The sequence below is a fragment of the Microcaecilia unicolor genome, chromosome 11 (assembly GCF_901765095.1).
Source record: "Microcaecilia unicolor chromosome 11, aMicUni1.1, whole genome shotgun sequence".
NCBI lineage: Eukaryota > Metazoa > Chordata > Amphibia > Gymnophiona > Siphonopidae > Microcaecilia > Microcaecilia unicolor.
Window position 1 is genome coordinate 166,137,033 of NC_044041.1, and position 18,943 is coordinate 166,155,975.

An 18,943-nucleotide genomic window follows, 5' to 3' on the forward strand; every position below is an offset into this window, starting at 1 on the left:
TGACTTTTGTCTCATTAATCCATGCTTTTGAATATGCTCTGTAATTTTGTTCTTAATAATAGTCTCTACTATTTTGCCCAGCACCAACGTCAGACTCACCGGTCTATAATTTCCCGGATCGCCTCTGGAACCTTTTTTAAAAATGGGTGTTACATTGGCCACCCTCCAATCTTCCGGTACCACGCTCGATTTTAAGGATAAATTGCATATCACTAGCTCCGCAGGCTCATTTTTCAGTTCTATCAGTACTCTAGGATGAATACCATCCGGTCCAGGAGATTTGCTACTCTTCAGTTTGCTGAACTGCCCCATTACGTCATCCAGGTTTACCGTGAAGTCAGTAAGTTTCTCCAACTCGTCCGCTTGAAATATCATTTCCGACACCAGTATCCCACCCAAATCTTCCTCGGTGAAGACTGAAGCAAAGAATTCATTCAATCTCTCCGCTACGTCTTTGTCTTCCTTGATCGCCCCTTTTACCCCTCGGTCATCCAGCGGCTCAACCGATTCTTTTCCCGGCTTCCTGCTTTTAATATACCGAAAAAATTTTTTACTATGTTTCTTTGCCTCTAATGCTATCTTTTTTTCGTAATCCCTCTTGGCCTTCTTTATCTGCGCCTTGCATTTGCTTTGGCACTCCTTATGCTGCTTCTTGTTATTTTCAGACGGTTCCTTCCATTTTCTGAAGGCGTTTCTTTTAGCCCTAATAGCTTCCTTCACCTCACTTTTCAACCAGGCCGGCTGTCTTTTGGAGTTCCATCTTTCTTTTCCTAATTTGTGGAATATGTTTGGCCTGGGCCTCCAGGATGGTATTTTTGAACAGCGTCCATGCCTGTTGTACAGTTTTTACCCTCTCAGTTGTCCCCCTAAGTTTTTTTTCCACCGTTCTTCTCATTTTATCATAGTCTCCTTTTTTTAAAGTTAAACACTAATGTATTTGACTTCCTGTGTATAGTTACTTCTAGGTTGATATCAAAACTGATCATATTATGGTCACTGTTATCAAGCGGCCCCAGTATCATAACGTCTCTCACCAGATCATTCGCTCCACTAAGGACCAAGTCTAAAATTTTTTCTTCTCTCATCGGGTCCTGCACCAGCTGCTCCATAAAGCTGTCCTTGATTTCATCAAGGAATTGTACCTCTCTAGCGTGTCCCGATGTTACATTTACCCAGTCTATATTTGGATAATTGAAGTCACCCATTATTATCACATTGCCTATGTTGTTTGTGTCTCTGATTTCTTTTATCATTTCTGCGTCTACCTGCTCATCCTGGCGAGGCGGACGGTAGTACACTCCTATCGCCATCCTTTTCCCTTTTATACATGGAATTTCGACCCACAATGATTCAAGGGTGTGATTTGTGTCCTGCTGAATTTGTAATTTATCTGAGTCAAGGCTCTCGTTGATATACAATGCTACCCCTCCAACAGTCCGGTCCACCCTATCACTACGATATACTTTGTACCCCGATATGACAGTGTCCCACTGGTTATCCTCCTTCCGCCAGGTCTCAGTAATGCCTATTATATCCAATTTTTCATTTAGTGCAATATATTCCAACTCTCCCATCTTATTTCTTAGACTCCTACCATTTACATATAGACATTTCAAAGTATGTTTGTTGTTCCTATTTGCATGATGCTTGGTACTGGACACTACTGATTTGCCATCTTTTGTCTGATCTTTAGTTGTATTTAAGGGCACCTGGCCTACCACGGTCTGTTGCGCAACCTCACTATCCAGAAACCCTATCTTCCCTGTTTGTGAGGTATCTTTGCAAGATACCTTATCCCGAACCATGCGCTTTTGAGCGACTGTCGGCCTTCCCCCCATTTCTATTTTAAAAGCTGCTCTATCTCCTTTTTAAAAGCCAACACCAGCAGCCTGGTCCCACCCTGGTTAAGGAAGAGCCCATCCTTTCGGAATAGGCTCCCCCTTCCCCAGAATGTTGCCCAGTTCCTAACAAATCTAAAATCCTCCTCCCTGCACCATTGTCTCATCCACGCATTGAGACTCTGGAGCTCTGCCTGTCTCTTGGGCCCTGCTTGTGGAACAGGTAGCATTTCAGAAAATGCTACCCTAGAGGATCTGGATTTGAGCTTTCTACCTAAGAGCCTAAATTTGGCTTCCAGAACCTCTCCCACATTTTCCTACATCATTGGTACCCACATTAGTACTCCTTCTCCGAGGACAAGCAGGCTGATTGTTCTCACTGATGGGTAACGTCCAGCAGCAGTCCAGGACCGGAAAAACTTCCCTAGCAACAAAAGTTTGCTAGTCTTGAGCTGTGCGTACCGCGCATGCGCGGCCGTCTTCCCGCCAAATCACGAGCGTGCTCGTCAGTCTTCTTTTTTCTGCGGTTCGGGAACGCTGCTTTGCCGCTTCTCTGCCCAGGATCGACCTCTTGCGTTGTTTTATTGTTTCTTCGCCCGCTTTCGGTGAATTTTTTCTCTGAGAGTCTTTGACTCCTCTTTTTTCTTCTCTGTTTAAAAAAAAAAAAAAAGAAGAAGAAATTCCTTTACTTTCTTTGTTTTTTTCCCCCTTAAGTTTCCTTTTAGTTTTTTCACGCGGCCATTTTGGGCCGCCCGGGCAGTCCCCTTTTTTTTTTCTTTGGTGTCTTTTTCTCAGGCACCATCGCGTTCGTCCTCGCTGGCGCGATTTTTCCGCCCATGTCCTCGAAGACTACCAGCGGCTTCAAAAGGTGCACGCGGTGCCGCCGGATCATCTCCGTAACTGACAGGCACGCTTCGTGTCTTCGGTGCTTAGGTGAGAGTCATCGACCTGACGCCTGTCTTCAGTGTCTCCAATTGCAGAAGGGGACTCAGGCGGTGCGTTTGGCTCAGTGGAACGTCTTGTTCGGAGCCCGGTCCGGTTCTTCAATGTCGACGGAGCCAGCGGTACCGAGGTCATCGCCGGTATCGATGTCGGCATCGGAGGGTGCATCGTTCTCCGGAGCGCAGGTAATGGCTGTCCAGAGACCCCATGCTGGTAGCAGTGAGCCATCGAGTGGGTCTCCGCTTGCCTCAAGGACTCCTGCTGTGCAGGCCCACCAGGACCGTCCTTCGGACCAGGCCCCGAGGAGTCGTTTGGATTCGACGTCCTCCTCGTCGGCACCGGGCGGTACCGGTACCAAGCTTCGAGTGAAGGCTAAGAAGTATCGGCATCGGTCACCATCCCGACAAGGTGCCAAGAGCTCCGAGGTGCCGAAAGATTCGGCAACCGGGAAGCGCCGATGCCGGAGGGACTGCTCACCCTCGATTCAAGAGGTGTCGGTGCGCTCATCTCCAGACAGCCCGGTACCACCTCCGCGCTCCAGGCAGGTTCTTACATTTTCTCCTGTACCGGTGCTCTTGCCTTTCTCTACAGCCACTCTTAACGAGAGCCTCCGAGCCGTTCTCCCAGAGATTCTGGGAGACCTGTTACGCTCATCGGTACCGTCGGTGCTTGCGCTGCCGGTGCCGTCGAGGGAGGCGGCAGTTGGCTCATCGCCCATGGTGCGGTCTCCGACTGTACCGGGGATGAGTGCCACCCAGGCAGATTCTCCGCCGTCATCGATGGAGGGAGCTTCATCGCCTCCGGTGCGGGAGTCTTCCTCTCGACGACATCGCGATGGACATCGATCCTCGGAGTCAAGACGGGCTAGGTTTCGGACAGAAGTTCATGAACTTATGTTCGATTCCGCAGAGGAGGGCTCGTGGGAAGCAGAGGCGGATGACAGGTACTTCTCGGAGGAGGAGTCTTGTGGCTTGCCCTCTGATCCTACTCCCTCGCCCCAGAGATAACTTTCTCCCCCGGAGAGTCTTTCCTTCTCATCTTTTGTCCGGGAAATGTCTACGGCCATTCCCTTCCTGGTGGAGACTGTGGATGAGCCCAGGGCTGAGATGATCGAGGTCCTGGACTATCCATCCCCTCCTAAGGAATCGTCCACTGTTCCTCTGCATAACATCCTCAAACAGATGTTGTTGGAGAACTGGATGCATCCATTAACTAATCCCCACATTCCCATGAAGATTGAGTCCCAGTACCGAATCCACGGGGATCCGGAGTTGATGAAGATTCAGTTGCCTCATGACTCTGGAGTAGTGGATTTGGCCCTTAAGAAGGCCAAGAGTTCTAGGGATTACGCTTCGGTGCCCCCGGGGCGTGAATCTAGAACTATGGATTCTTTTGGGAGGAAGGCCTACCATTCTGCTATGCGCGTGTCCAAAATTCAGTCTTACCAGCTCTACACGAGCATCCACTTGCGGTGTAATGTGAGGCAGTTGGCGGACTTGGTTGACAAGCTCCCTTTGGAGCAGGCCAAGCCGTTTCAGGAGGTGGTCAGGCAGCTGAAGGCGTGTCGTAAATTCCTGTCCAGGGGTGCTTACGATACTTTTGATGTTGCATCCAGGGCTGCCGCTCAAGGTATAGTGATGCGCAGGCTCTCATGGCTGCATGCCACTGACTTAGACGGCAGAGTCCAAAAACGTGTCTCGGATGCTCCTTGCCGGGGGGATAACATTTTTGGCGAGAAAGTCGAAAAGGTGGTAGATCAGCTCCACCAGCGGGATACCGCTTATGACAAACTCTCCCACCGGGCGCCTTCAGCATCTACCTCAGTTGGTAGACGTTATTTTCGGGGGTACGAAGACTGTTCCCATCGCTTATAATAAGCGCAGGTATAATCCACCTTCCCGACAGCCTGCCCAGGCTAAGTCCCAGCGCGCTCGTTCACGTCAACAGCGTGCACCTCCTCAGGCCTCTGCGGCTCCCCAGCAAAAGCAAGGACGGGTTTTTGACTGGCTTCAGCAGAGCATAGTGGAGATAAAAGTATCTGTGCCGGACGATCTGCCGGTCGGGGGGAGGTTAAAGTTTTTTCACCAAAGGTGGCCTCTTGTAACCTCCGATCGGTGGGTTCTTCAAATAGTCCGGCTGGGATACTCCCTCAATTTGATATCAAAACCTCCAAATTGCCCACCAGGAGCTCAATCTTTCAGCTTCCAGCACAAGCAGGTACTTGCAGAGGAACTCTCCGCCCTTCTCAGCGCCAATGCGGTCGAGCCCGTGCCACCGGGGCAAGAAGGGCTGGGATTCTATTCTAGGTACTTCCTTGTGGAAAAGAAAACAGGGGGGATGCATCCCATCCTAGACCTAAGGGCCCTGAACAAATATCTGGTCCGAGAAAAGTTCAGGATGCTTTCCCTGGGCACCCTTCTTTCCATGATTCAGGAAAACGATTGGCTATGCTCTCTGGACTTAAAGGACGCCTACACTCACATCCCGATATTGCCAGCTCACAGGCAGTATCTGCGATTCCGTCTGGGAACACAGCACTTTCAGTATTGTGTGCTACCCTTTGGTCTCGCCTCTGCACCCAGAGTGTTCACCAAATGCCTGGCTGTGGTAGCGGCGTCTCTTCGCAGACTGGGAGTGCATGTGTTCCCTTATCTCGACGATTGGTTGGTGAAGAACACCTTCGAGACAGGGGCTCTACAGTCAATGCAGATGACTATTCGACTCCTAGAGCTACTGGGATTTGTGATAAATTATCCAAAGTCCCACCTTCTTCCAGTTCAGAATTCATAGGAGCTCTGCTGGATTCTCAGATGGCTCGTGCCTACCTTCCCGAGCTGAGAGCCAACAATCTTTTGACTCTCGTCTCTTGGGTGCAGGCATCTCAGCAGATCACAGCTCGGCAGATGTCGAGATTGCTCGGCCACATGGCCTCCACAGTTCATGTGACTCCCATGGCCCGTCTTCACATGAGATCAGCTCAATGGACCCTAGCTTCCCAGTGGTTTCAGGCCACGGGGGATCTAGAAGATGTTATCCTACTGTCCACAGATTTTCTCAGATCCCTGCATTGGTGGACAATTCGATCCAATTTGACCCTGGGACGTCCATTCCAAATTTCTCAGCCATAAAAAGTGCTGACGACAGATGCATCTCTCCTGGGTTGGGGATGGGCTTCACACTCAAGGGAGTTGGTCCCCCCAGGAAACCGGTTTGCAGATCAACCTCCTGGAGTTACAAGCAGTCTGGAACACTCTAAAGGCTTTCAAGAATCGGTTGTCCAATCAAGTTATTCAAATTCAGACAGACAATCAGTTTGCCATGTATTATATCAACAAGCAGGGGGGCACCGGATCTCGCACTCTGTGTCAGGAGGCCGTCAGGATGTGGCTTTGGGCTCGCCGGAACGGCATGTTTCTTCAAGCCACCTATTTGGCAGGCGTAAACAACAGTCTGGCCAACAGACTGAGCAGGATCATGCAACCTCACGAGTGGTCTCTCAATTCGAGAGTCGTACGCAAGATCTTTCAAGCGTGGGGCACCCCCTTGATCGATCTTTTTGCCACTGAGATCAATCACAAGGTCTCTCAGTTCTGTTCCAGACTTCAGGCCCATGGCAGACTAGCATCGGATGCCTTTCTTCTATATTGGGGGGAGGGCCTTTCTGTACGCGTATCCTCCCATACCTTTGGTGGGGAAGACTTTGCTGAAACTCAAGCAAGACTGCGGAACCATGATTCTGATTGCTCCTTTCTGGCCCTGTCAGATCTGGTTCCCTCTTCTTCTGGAGTTGTCCTCCGAAGAACCATGGAGATTGGAGTGTTTTCCAACCCTCATCACTCAGAACGAAGGGGCGCTTCTGCATCCCAACCTCCAGTCTCTGGCTCTCACGGCCTGGATGTTGAGAGCAAAGACTTTGCCTCCTTGGGTCTTTCTGAGGGTGTCTCCCGAGTCTTGCTTGCTTCTAGGAAAGATTCCACTAAGAAGAGTTATTTCTTTCTCTGGAGGAGGTTTACCATCTGGTGTGATAGCAAGGCCCTAGATCCTCGCTCTTGTCCTACACAGACCCTGCTTGAATACCTTCTGCACTTATCTGAGTCTGGTCTTAAGACCAACTCCGTAAGAGTTCATCTTAGTGCTATCAGCGCTTTTCATTACCGTGTAGAGGGTAAACCGATTTCTGGACAGCCTTTAGTTGGTTGCTTCATGAGAGGTTTGCTTTTGACAAAGCCCCCCATCAAACCTCCTACTGTGTCATGGGATCTCAATGTCATTCTCACCCATCTGATGAAACCTCCTTTAGAGCCACTGGATTCCTGCCATCTGAAGTACTTGACCTGGAAGGTCATTTTCTTTGTGGCAGTAACTTCAGCACGCAGAGTCAGTGAGCTTCAAGCCCTAGTAGCTCATGCTCCTTATACCAAATTTCATCATAATCAAGTAGTCCTCCGCACTCACCCTAAGTTCTTGCCAAAGGTGGTGTTGGAGTTCCATCTGAACCAGTCAATTGTCTTGCCAACATTCTTCCCAAGGCCTCATAACCGCCCTGCTGAGCATCAACTGCACACATTGGACTGCAAAAGAGCATTGACCTTCTATCTGGAGCGGACAAGGCCCCACAGACAGTCCGCCCAATTGTTTGTTTCTTTTGATCCCAACAAGACGAGTGTGGCTGTAGGGAAATGCACCATATCTAATTGGCTAGCAGATTGCATTTCCTTGAGGGTCATCTCACGGCTCACAATGTTAGAGCCATGGCTGCGTCAGTGGCCCACTTGAAGTCAGCCACTATTGAAGAGATATGCAAGGCTGCGACGTGGTCTTCTGTCCACACATTCACATCTCACTACTGCCTTCAGCAGGACACCCGACGCGACAGTCGGTTCGGGCAGTCGGTGTTACAGAACCTGTTTGGAGTTTAGAATCCAAATCCTCCCCCCTAGGCCCATTTTTATTCTGTTCCAGGCTGCACTCTCTGTTAGTTGTTAAAATGTTAGGTCAATCTCAGTTATGTCCTCGCCGTTGCGAGGCCCAATTGACCATGTTTGGTCCGGGTTAGTTTTGAGTGAGCCTGGGGGCTAGGGATACACCATCAGTGAGAACAAGCAGCCTGCTTGTCCTCGGAGAAAGTGAAAGCTACATACCTGTAGAAGGTATTCTCCGAGAACAGCAGGCTGATTGTTCTCACAATCCCGCCCACCTCCCCTTCGGAGTTGTGTCTTCCCTTACTTTAGCTATCGCTCGCGATTGGGCGGCAAGATGGCCGCGCATGCGCAGTACGCACGGAAGCGCGAGACTAGCAAACTTTTGTTGCTAGGGAAGTTTTTCCGGTCCTGGGCTGCCGCTGGATGTCACCCATCAGTGAGAACAATCAGCCTGCTGTCCTCGGAGAATACCTTCTACAGGTATGTAGCTTTCGCTTTCTTTGAAGGAGTAAACAAATATGTGGACAAAGGGGAGCTGGTTGATATTGTGTATCTGGATTTTCAAAAGGCGTTTGACAAGGTACCTCATGAAAGGCTACAGAGGAAATTGGAGGGTCATGGGATAGGAGGAAGAGTCCTATTGTGGATTAAAAACTGGTTGAAGGATAGGAAACAGAGAGTGGGGTTAAATGGGCAGTATTCACAATGGAGAAGGGTAATTAGTGGGGTTCCTCAGGGGTCTGTGCTAGGACCGCTGCTTTTTAATATATTTATAAATGATTTAGAGGTGGGAGTAACTAGCGAGGTAATTAAATTTGCTGATGACACAAAGTTATTCAAAGTAGTTAACTCGCGACAGGATTGTGAAAAATTACAGAAGGACCTTACGAGACTGGGAGACTGGGCGGCTAAATGGCAGATGATGTTTAATGTGAGCAAGTGCAAGGTGATGCATGTGGGGAAAAAGAACCCGAATTATAGCTACGTCATGTAAGGTTCCACGTTAGGAGTTACGGACCAAGAAAGGGATCTGGGTGTCGTCATCGATAATATGCTGAAACCTTCTGCTCAGTGTGCTGCTGCGGCTAGGAAAGCGAATAGAATGTTGGGTATTATTAGAAAAGGTATGGAAAACAGGTGTGAGGATGTTATAATGCCGTTATATCGCTCCATGATGCGACCGCACCTTGAGTATTGTGTTCAATTCTGGTCGCCGCATCTCAAGAAAGATATACTGGAATTGGAAAAGGTGCAGTGAAGGGTGACTAAAATGATAGCGGGGATGGGACGACTTCCCTATGAAGAAAGACAAAGGAGGCTAGGGCTTTTCAGCTTGGAGAAGAGACGGCTGAGGGGAGACATGATAGAGGTATATAAAATAATGAGTGGAGTGAAACAGGTGGATGTGAAGCGTCTGTTCACGCTTTTCAAAAATACTAGGACTAGGGGCCATGCAATGAAACTACAGTGTAGTAAATTTAAAACAAATCGGAGAAACTTTTTCTTCACCCAACGCGTAATTAGACTCTGGAATTCGTTGCCGGAGAACGTGGTGAAGGCGGTTAGCTTGGCAGAGTTTAAAAGGGAGTTAGACAGTTTCCTAAAGGACAAGTCCATAAACCGCTACTAAATGGACTTGGGAAAAATCCACAATTCCGGGAATAACATGTATAGAATGTTTGTACGTTTGGGAAGCTTGCCAGGTGCCCTTGGCCTGGATTGGCCGCTGTCGTGGCTCGATCGACCCTTGGTCTTTTCCCAGTGTGGCATTACTTATGTACTTATGTATTTAGGCACCCAGGTTCATAAGGTGGTAAGAAATTCCTTCTTGTTACTTAAGAAATTAAGAACTATTTGTACATTTTCAGTGTGTCAGTGTTTAGGCTACTAGTTCAGACTTTGATACTCTCGCAGCTGGATTACTGTAACTCTGTCTATATTGGTTGCTCTAAGTCATTGAAAATTAAATTACAATGGGTACAGAATGCAGAAGTTAGGGTCACTAGCAGTTGATAAATATGAACATATTACCCCTTTGTTAACTCGTTTGCATTGGTTATTGCTGGAAGTGGGATTTCAATTTAAGGTGGCTGCTTTGATCTATCTGGCAATGTACGGGTTAACTCCTGCATACTTAAGTGTACATCTTTCATTTTTAAATGATATTACTCTTAGGCCTACTTGGAATCCAATTTTATTAAGGTTTGTCTTATTTCGACAAGTCAGGGCTAAGTGGATTCTTCAATCTACTTTTTCTTATCAAGCTACAGAATTTTGGAACACTCTCCCTTCTTTTCCTATACAGATGTGTGGTTATCTTCAACTTAGGAAATTGCTTAAGACATTTCTTTGTAAGTAATTTTATCAGAATTAGATTTTTTTTGTCTGTTTTGTGAATATTGTTGCGTGCATGTGTGTGTGTGTATATATATATATATATATAAGTATGTATATTGTCCACAGGCTTCCTTCTGGAACTCCAGGGTTCCCTGGAGGTGGTCCCTCTCCTGGGGAATACCGCTACACTCTGCCCCACAGGTACATTGATCCCACTCAACACAAAATGCAGGCTCCTATGCACCAGTGCTGTTCATTGATTCAAAGTTGGCTACAGTTTTCCCTTATCATGGCCCTCCACCTGGCCGGCCTGGGAATCCTCCAGTCCAGGGATTGGAGGTCAGAATGCTACTGGCCCTGTAGAGTTCCCCCTTCCCTTCTAGCAAGGACATAGCCATGGGCGGGCCTGGGCTCACCCAATTTGGGGTCAGGCCCGCCCAGCTGCAGTGTTCCTGCACAGCGATTCCAGTCGCAGGCTTCGCTCACAGCAATTCCCACACGCTGCTTGCCGCTCAACAATCTCCTTGCAGCTACTAAGCGCAAACCCGGAAGCCTCTCCTCTGCTGCATCTTGACTGGGCAGAAACCGGAAGTTGTGGCGGCAGAGGAGAGGCTTCCGGTCCGGGTTAGTGCTTAGTAGCTGCAAGGAGATTGTTGAGCAGCAGCCGGCAGGCAGCGTGTGGGAATCGCTGCGAGCCGAGCCTGCGACCGGAATCACTGTGAGCTACAGGAACACTGCTGCTGGGCGGGCCTGCAAGGAGGGTGAGGGAAGATGGAGTGAAAGTTGCTGCATGGGGCAAGAGAAGATGGAAGGAAAGATGCTGCATAGGGCGGAGGGAAGATGGAAAGATGAGGCATGGTGGGTGGGGGAGATGTTGTACGGGGAAGAAGGAAGAGATGCAGCAAAGGGGTAGAGGGGTGAGGAAGGGAGAAGTCTTGGCTGCATATGAGGTGGAGGGGAGGGAGACATGCTGCATTGAGAGGGGATAGGTGGTGAGAGGGGGAGAAATGTTGAACATAGGGGTGGAGGGAAGGGAGAAATGTTAGACATGATGGTAGAGGGGAGGAAAGAGAGATGCTGCATGGGAAGGGGAGAGAGATGTTGGACCAGAATACAAGGGAGAGGGAGAGAGAAATGTTGGACATGATGGTAGAGGGGAGGAAGGTAGAGATGCTGTATGGGAAGGGGAGAGAGATGTTGGACCCAGAACACAAAGGAGAGGGAGAGAGAGATGGTGGACAGTGGGAATGAGAGGGGGAGATAGACATGGGGGTGGATGAGAGGGAGGGAGAGGTACACAGTAGGTGGTGAGGGGGTGGGAAATGCTGGGCCATGGGGGAGAGGACAGGAATGAAGAGAAAAGGGGCAGGAAAATATAAGGCTACCAGGGTGGGGAGGGGATCAGATGCTGGTTAGAACGGTGGAGGGAGGAAGACGATGGGAATGGTGGAACCCTGTGGGAGAGGCCAAGAGGGGGAGGAGGGGGTGGCAAGGAAATGAATGACAGATAGTGATTGCAGAGGGTAGAAATATGGTAATGGGGAGTAGATTAAAGACAAGAGAAAGTAGAGATGGGGAGGGGTAAGATGGGGAATGGGAGAGCTAGTGGGTAAAAGAAGAAGATGGAAATTTGATAGGTAGTTGAAAAGTAAAAAGGAGACGAAGAAGGGTGAGAGAGAGGCAGAACAGAGCTAAAAAGGAATGATCAATATGTCAGAGGCAGGAATAATGAGGGAACAGACAGGAGAGAGGAGAAAAGACAAATGGACTGCAGCCACTTGAAGAATTAGCAGACAACAGAGAGGAAAGCAGAAAAGAGAAAATGGAACCAGCAAGATGGAAAAATAAAATGTCCAGACAACAAAGGTAGAAACAAAGCATTTTATTTTGAATGTTTTAAATGGACTATGTTAGCTTTTGGAAATGTGCATAGCAAATGTCTTTGTATTGTGTTCTGTAGAAAAGGAAATGCATCTCTGTTTTATGTCTCCAATGTTGCAGTAATGCTATGTTTAACTTCTTGGGGTTCCCTTTCAATTTTTGTCTAAATATTTTTATTTCTAATTTGTGAGCTCTTCTATATTTGCTGAGGGTCTGTTGGTGTGATAGTAATGGCAGGTGGGAAATTGGAGGGGAGGAAAAGAGGAGAGGGAATCGGGGAGGGGCCCTCCTTTATTTTCTGACCCGGGCCCAAGCAGGTCTAACACCAGTCCTAACCCTTGCTGTAGAGCTGGTGAGGATTCCCAGGCATCCCCAGCTAAGGACCTCCTCCAAAGGCGGCCAGAACTCCCTTCTACCAAGCTCTGGCAACAGCATCCTTGAATCATCGTCAGCTAAGCATGTGTGGGGTGCAGGCATCAGTGGCTTAGGGTCATTGCTGCTACCAGCCAAGCTTGGTAAAAGAGAGTTCTGGCCACCTTCAGAGAAAGTCTTCAGCTGACTGAGCTTGAGGATCCTCATTAGCTAAAGTATTTATATTTTGAGGTGGAGGTAGGGCGGAGCAGAGAAAATTTTGTGCCCACCCACTTTGGGCTCAGGCCCACCCAAAACTGGCTGTCTGGCTACGCCACTGCCATAGGCGCCCCGTATAAGAGACTTGGGGAGGCTAAGCCTCCCCAGCCCAGCCCAACCGCAGCCCCCACCCCGCGAGCTGCAGACTTCCCTGTCTGCCCTCAGCTACCATTTCCTGCCTTCGTTCCAGCCTGATCCCCCACTCCTCCCGTCGTCAATCATCTCAAGTCTGCCCGCCCCTCAGCTGCCCGATAGGCTAGCCCTCATCCCCTTCCTGCCCTCGCCCTACCTTAAAATATTGTAATTTTCCTCGAGCGGGCGGCGCCGGCACTGCAAGGAGCAGCAGGCTCCCCAGCCTTCCCTCGCATGGCTCCGCCCTCTGACGTATTTCCTGTTTCCGTGAGGGCAGAACCATGCAAGGGAAGGCTGGAGCCTGCTGCCTCAAGCTGTCCGTCCCGGTCTCAGTCTCCTTCACGGTTGTCAGTACCTCTCCTGTACCTGCTGTTCTCTTCCGCGCGGTGATGCGCCTACCCACAGAGGACTCAAGGGCTCTCCCGCTCCAGGCACTAGAGGCTCCAGCGACTGAAACAGCACACAGCAGGCGCTCTGTGTCACGTGACCGCAGCCGAAGTCCGAGCGCAGGAAACTTGATTATCCTCCAGCATGAGGGTCATTGACTTTCAGGCTCCCATACAAAGGACCACCTATCTTGTTTGGTATGTTTGTTTCTCTATCGATGTAACACTTGTTTGTAAAGTTTATATGGTACTTTGTAAATTAATGCTCGAACTGTACAGAATGTATATAATGATGTTTGGTTAAGTGCATAACAATATAAGATAGGCAAGATGGCATCTGAATAGGACGTGTGTGAAACAGCTCCTCACTCAACTCCCTCTTGCTGTTTTTTTTTTCCTTAAAAAATACATTTCCATGCCCAAGAGACGGGGCAAACAGAGGGCTTACCCTGCTCCCTCTGCAAGACAGGAATTGGGACCGATGGACCGTTTCACTGTTCCCAGAGTAGAATTGACTGGGCAACAACCCTTGCTGCAGGAGGGATCGATGAGAGGAGAACCGACCTACCTGCCTGAGGGAGAGACCACTCTGAGCCCAGAGGAATGGAGTCCTCCTTCGATGCCGGCAATGCTGGCAGACCAGAGCCCTGGATTGACTAGACCCGATGAGGAGATGTCTGATCTGGGAGCAGGGGCAGACTCTGCTAGCAGAACGCCGAGTGCAGCAGTGCTGGTGGTTACTGCTGAGAATACCGAAGGAGCAGGAGTTGAATCACAAGAGAGCAAGACTGGCTCTAAGAAAGGAGCTCAGGAAGAGGTAACATTGAAATTATTTCCTAAAAAAACGGAGAAAATAACCCTAGAAAAAATTTGGGATGCTTTGGAATGTTTAGAAGATTCTTTAACCTAGAAACTATCTCCAATAGTTAAAGTTACTCAATCAAATCAAGCTAAAATAGCAGATTTGGAAAAACAGTTGGAACAATCTAAAACTTTTGAACAAACAATTATACTTGAAACAAATCAAATTAAAGAGAGTCAAATAACTTTAATAAAAGAAAATGTATACTTACAGAGGAAAATAGAAACTTTAGAAAATTTACAAAGGATGAAAACATTGAGATTTATAAATTTTCCTAAAGTTCCAGCAGTGGCTCCTTTAATAACATTCAAAAGATATCTTTCTGAAGTATTAAAAATTACTGAACAATTGTTTCCACCTGTAGCAAGGATTTATTATTTGGCTCCCTATGTTAAGAAACCAAGTGAGCACATAATACCATCTATGGAAACCCCATTTGAGGAGCTAAATTTGAATTTATCACAAACAATTGAAGATGAACTATGTGGAGTACAACCTGCTACATTAATTATAGACTTTGTTCTACAGCCAGATCGGGACTGGATCTTGAAAATTTTCTTTAAACATAGACATGAAGTCTTTCTGAATTGCAAAGTCAAAGTATTTCCTGATATTGCTAGACAAACTCAGAAAAGATGTCAGTCTTTTTTGAAACTTCGTGATCGTGTATTGACACAGGGGGGAATTTTCTGGCTTAATTTTCCTTGCAAATGTGTTGTTAAATTTCAATCAATTAAATATGTTTTCTTTGAGAGTGATCAGTTAGCAAAATTCCTGGACTCCAGACAAGAACCAGCCGTAAACTCTTGTGCTTCCTCCATTAGTATCTACTCCATGATAGGATAAGTGGGAACATGTTCTACTCATTTTTTCCTATGTTAACCAATTTTTGAATTGTGCCTTGCCTACAATTGTGGACTTTAGCAGTAATTATCATTTAATAGATTTTCTTTATAAAAATATTTTCTTGTATGGTATGGTAATACTCCTTTTCTGTACAAGTGTATCTTGTAAAATTCATTAAAATTACAAATAAATTAAAAAGAATATAAGATGCGCCATATGGATCAGAATATAGGTCTTTCAAGCCCAGCTTCCTACATTAGAAAGCAGCTTGCAGATCCAAGAGACCAAATTTATTCCTTATAGTTCTCTCCCAAGAATAACTGGTGGCTGTTTCCAAATCTCTATAACTAATTAATTATTGTTCGGGCCTTTTTCTCCAAGAGCTTGTCACAATCTCTTTCAAACCCAGTTATGATAATAAATAGAAATAAAACAAAGCACAGAAATGAAAATAAGATGATACCTTTTATATTGGACTAATTTAATACATTTTTATTAGCTTTTGAAGGCAATACCTTTTATGCTAACTTGTGCCAGCGCCGCCCGCTCAAGGAAAATTACAATATTTTAAGGTAGGGCGAGGGCAGGAAGGGAACGAGGGCTAGCCTATCGTGTAGCTGAGGGGCGGGCAGACTTGAGATGATTGACAACGGGGGGAGCGGGGGATCGGGCTGGAAGAAGGCAGGAAATGGCTGGCAGAAGGTTGACATGGGCTGCTGGATGGAGAGGAGGGTTGCTGGACATGGGTGGATGGAGGGGAGGGGAGAGGAGGGTTGCTGGACATGGATGGAGAGGAGGGAAGAGTGAGGAAGGAGATGAGATGAGGGAAAAGGAAGAGAGAAAAATTGCACATGGAGGAAGAAAATAGGCAGAAGCTGGATCCACTAGACAGTCAAGTCTGTGGAGGACCCAGCTTTTACTTACGGATGTAGGGCAAGAAATGAAGAAGAAAGGTGGAAAGTAAAGAAATAAATGGAAAGGAAGCCCTGGAAACAGAGTTAAGAGGACAGATAGCAGCAGAATCGGATACTGGGCCAGCATGATCAGAAAAACAAAGTCACCAAGGAAAGGCCACCGTTCAAAGTTGAAATGCCTTTCCTTCCCAAACACAGGTCCAGGCACTAGCTCCAAGTCCAAAGAGGCTTTACCCTTCAACACAGGTAAATGCCACAGTCCCAAAAGGTTCAAACAAATGCCCTCTTCCTTGGAGCCCAGGGCAAGGCAACAGTTCCAAAATTCTCTCACTTAGCGGCTCACCTTCCACTGCCTCTGGAAAAACCCTTTCAGCTGGGGCTGGAACAGCTGCTTGATTTGCCTCCCCCGTCTCACCAGGTTAGAAGCCAGGTTGGCTAGGAGTCCTTTTAATTCCCTTCCCTGCCGCTGGGCCAGAGCAGTCACCTCCATAGGCTCCGGATCATCAGCCTCAGAGGTTTGAAGCGCCCCTCCTCATCTCTTCGCTTCCCAGTCCATTAGTTCTTCTCCCTTTATATTCCCCACCTGTTCCTCCCTACCCTACTTATTTGTCATTTCCCAATCTCTCCCCACTCCCTCAGCATCCTGGGATCTGTAGTTCCCCCTCTGTTCCCTTTCCTTTTCCCTGTCAGATTGCACAGGATCCTGGGACTTGTAGTTCCCTATCTGTTCCCTTTCCTTTTCCTTGACGGATTGCATAGGATCCTGGGACTTGTAGACTTCCCTCCTTTCCATGTTTCTCAGATATCTATACCTCCCTGAGGGTGTGGCCTCCCGGCTTCCCTCCCTTGGGGTTAACCCTCGGGCGGGGAAATCCAGCCGCCCTACTCCTTTCCCCGGCTCCTTCTTCCCTAACCCTCCTGGGTTCCTCACAATATACAAATATATATATATATATATATATATATATATATATATATATATATATATATATATATATATATTTTACATTGCTTATTCCTGAAATTTGTTCAGTCATTTGTTGTTATCTGTAGCAAACTCTATGGTGTTTGTGGGATATAAGAATGTAGTAGTAATAATAATCAGGTAAAACTCATAGCATAAGATATGATACAATAGTACATAAGCATACTTGATCTTGATTTATCCTTGCCATTTTCAGGGCACAGACCGTAGAAGTCTGCCCAGCACTGGACTTGTTCTCCAACTACTGAATCTGTCATCGAAGCCCCACTCCAGCCCAACCAAATCTGTCCAGCCATCATCAGGGCACAGACTGTAGAAGCCTGCCCAGCACTGGCTTTGCTTCCCAGTTATTGGAGTTGCCATCTAATCACCGCTAAGTTTGTTTGGTTCCATTCTTTCCATATAGGATTCATTTTCTGTTTATTTATTTATTAATTAATGTATTTATACCCCACATTATCCCCACAGACATGCAGGCTCAATGTGGCTTACATAAACCGGAGAGAGAGAGAGAACTCCGGGTGATATCAGATACAAATGAGAATAGTAGAGTAGAAGGGCAAGAAAGAAAAGATACTTTACATATAACCAGTGGCGTTCCTAGAGTGGCTGACACCCGGGGCGGATCGCCGATGCGACCCCCCCCCCCCCCCGGCGAAATGACAGACACCCCCCCCCCCCCCCGAGTGCATCTTTACCTGCTGGGAGGGGTGCCGCGTGTCTGTCGGCAACGCTCGTTCCTGCTCCCTCTGCCCCGGAACAGGTTACTTCCTGTTCCGGGGCAGAGGGAGCAGGGAACGAGCGTTGCCGACAGACGCGCGGCACCCCCTCAGCGGCATGCACCCGGGGCGGACCGCCCCCAGCACCCCCCCTTGGTTCGCCACTGCATATAACAGTACAAAAGAAAAGGACTAAACAGGATCCATGTATGCTAGCAGAGGCTATAGTCCTATATTGTTCCCGGAGAAAATGCTTTGGTAAACAGATATGTTTTTAGTGCCTTGAGAAAGGTAAGGTAGTCTCTCTGACTGGTGATGTCTCTAGGAAGTGCATTCCATAGTTGCGCATTGATGAAGGGAAAGCTTGACGCCTGAATATATCCGTGCTTACAGCCTTTCCAGCTGGGATAGTGCAAGGTGAGATATAATCTTGAGGACGGGTAAGCATTTCTGGCTGGCAAGTCAATCATATTCAGCATGTAACTGGGGACATCCCTGTTGACGATTTTGTGAACCATGGTGCAAACCTTGAATTCAATGCGCTCCTTGATCAGAAGCCAGTGAAGTTTAGCAAGAAGAGGCGTCGCACTATCGAACCGGGCTTTATTGAAGACAAGTCTCGCTGCCGTATTTTGGACAGTCTGTAGTTTTCTCAAGACAAAGCCCTTACACCCTGCTCAGCGCGTTTTTCCTAGTGAAAAAGGTGCTGGTACTCAAATGCCAGGCCACCCTTCAGGGGTGGGGTGATCACCGAAGGACCCATCCCACAAAAGCCAGGCCCCTGCAATCAGTCATAGAATCTATGACAAGGCAGAATTTTTGTGTAGAGCTTGAGCTCTTTCATTAAAACTTGGGGATCATGGGTCAATTTTAGCAGACAATGGAAAAGGTGCCGGTACTCAGTATCCCCAAGTACCCCCTCAAAAAAATCCCTGACCCTGCTAACGTACCATTACAGTAGTCCGTGTGACAAAGCACCAATGATTGTACCATATTTCTAAAGAGTGGTCTCGGGAAGAGGTGGCATACTCGCTTGAGCTTCCACAACAAGATGATGCAGTTTTAAATTCTGTTTTCATCTCCACCACCTCCTGCAGGTGGGCATTCCAAGTATCTACCACCCTTTCCATGAAAAAGTACTTCCCGACCTGAGCTAGCCCCCCCTGCTACCTTAATTCATGTCCTCTAGTTCTACTGCCTTCCCATTTCTGGAAAGGGTTTGTTTGTATTTTAATTCAAATATTTGAATGTCTTCATCATATCACCCCAGTCTCTCCTTTCCTCCAGGGTATACATCTTCAGGTCATCAAGTCTCTCCTCATAAGTCTTGTAGCACAAACCCCATACTATTTTTGCAGACCAAAAAAACTGGATTTAAATTTCAACAAAATTTATTGACGAATGATTACACTGACCTGATGTGGCCACATTTCACCTAGGGTCATAAAACATCAAAATGGATACTATTCACTCAAATCACAGCAGCAACCTACCAAGGTGAAATGTGTCTACGTTGGGTCTCTGTGATTATTCATCAGTACATTTTTTG